Here is a 2,175-nt window from a genome sequence, read left to right as displayed (position 1 = left end):
CTAGCCCGTAGGACACATTTATCGCTGATGCATTTATTGCCGATGCACCAAGGGAGGAAATTGTCGGCGGCGTCTATTGTCGCCGTACGACGTCGCGAGCTGGTGGCCGAGCCAAGGGGTTGATTCGCTGAGACGGGAGGTAAAGGGAGGTCGTGCCATTCCTACAGCATTACGTCATACATCGATTCTCCCGGGGATTCCCACGGAGTCAACTCGCCACTGGGAACTCGTTGCATCACCGCCACTGCAGGTAACTGTACTACGCCGTGCAATTGTGATGTTTCATGCGTAATTGCTGCGTATTCTATAATTCCACGTGTGTAATGTGCACGTACGTAGAAGATGTGCACGTAGAAACACGTTACTCTTTGATCAGTTATTAATTATTTTTTTCATTATTGAAATTTACATGTAGGCAAGAATAAAATATATGATGCCGCAGATTGCAACGCCACATATTCTTCTAGCCTTCCCTTGAACCGAATTTGTCATTTATTCATTTATTGTTCGTTATATTATTACGGCTAATTCATGATCTATTATTTATTATTGAATTAAAAAATTGTTAGTGCCGAAATCCTCGTTCCGTTTGCACAAATTATGTCTTCGCGAAAAAAATAATTAAAAACTAATAACGTGCTAACACTCTTGCATGCGTTTGATTTAACGCTGTTGTTTTACGTCGTATCGCGTATTCATGATATCAGTGCGATGGAAAAGTACCGTAACCGAGAATGATTTGATTGAATTTAACTTCCGGAGCGGGCAATTAAAAAAGCAATTTCAACGCGCGTCATTGCCGGGTCGAAATTCGTCGGCGAACGAATTAAAAAAAAAAAAAAAGAAGCAATCGGTAACGCGTGGCGCGTCTCGCTTTGGAGATAATTGCCGTCGCGTGCCTAAAAATGAGACTGCCACGACTGATTAATCATCGGCAATCTCGCGCGAAGAGAATGGCGAAGAGGACGCCGCCATTAGCGGCAAATGACGAAAACTCCGTCACCGGGTGTATCCATGCTGTACTCGGGGCTGTACGCGTTATTTTTTTCTCTCTCTCTCTCTCTCTCTCTCTTCCGTTCGCTTCTCCGCTTCTCTCGCCATTCGTACACGACTCTCCACGAGGAGAAGAGATACCGCGGCGTGCGGGGGGGGGGGGGGGGAGTAATTTAATTGAAATTCCCCTCTGTGAAATTGTGGAAAAATCGAGTCATGCGATCGCCAGGGCCTGCGCGAAAATGAAATTACAGGAGGAAATGAGGTTTGTTCGATGATGCAGGTGAACGCCGGTTTCAGGGGAGATGGCCGAAGATTGGGAGGGTGCGGGGAGGGAGGGAGGGAGGGAGGGGAGAGATGGAAACAGAGGAAATATCTGCGCATGGGTGAGCCTAGCTAGCTCGGCGTCGACGTCGGCTTTGCGTGGAGAAATTTTTCGATTTTGAATTTCCGCGCTAAATTGGCCTTGCGAAATTATCCTCAATTACCGCGTCGCGAGGACCTCGATACGAGAGGTGCTCTCTATACGGCCCCGAGCTCGCGACTCTACTGGAAAATATCCTATTTCGCGCGAACTCGGGCTTTTCGGGCGTAGCAGGAACGAGGGTTGCGCGTGTATCGGCGTATACACAAATTGCAAAAATCGATCGATAATCCAACCCGGTAATTGAGTAGTTTTCCGGAACGCTGTGTCTCGGAAAACGCCGCATATCGCGCGCCGAAATATCACACGCGTGGAAATATGCGAGCCCATCGCGTACACGAGCCACGAAATAGAGAGCCTCGGATTCCGCGGATAACTCCATTCGTAATGAAATTGTTTTTAATTAAGCCCGCGACTCTCATAACGCGCGAGCGACGTCAAGTCGGAAGGACCCGGACAATTCGATGACGACGAGCTGAAAATCTCTCATTAGCATTTTCATATCTTGGAATTATTATCGTTTTGTTCAACTAGAAAAATGAATGCATTAAATCTGAGCGCGTGTTTTCTGCGTGCGCGCAGAAATCGTTCGTTGCGCTACAACGTGGAACGTTCACATTGCTCGAGAATAATTTTCGATAATTTATACCTTTTGACCGATTTATCGAACATTTCTATTAATCTTTCACGACGGGTCGCACACAGTAATTTATTATCATACGTCTGCACGGCGTTCGCGGATTGATAGCGTGTGCAAA

The sequence above is a fragment of the Trachymyrmex septentrionalis genome, unplaced genomic scaffold (assembly GCF_001594115.1).
Source record: "Trachymyrmex septentrionalis isolate Tsep2-gDNA-1 unplaced genomic scaffold, Tsep1.0 scaffold29, whole genome shotgun sequence".
In the NCBI taxonomy this organism is placed as follows: Eukaryota; Metazoa; Arthropoda; class Insecta; order Hymenoptera; family Formicidae; genus Trachymyrmex; species Trachymyrmex septentrionalis.
This window is presented reverse-complemented; position numbering follows the sequence as displayed.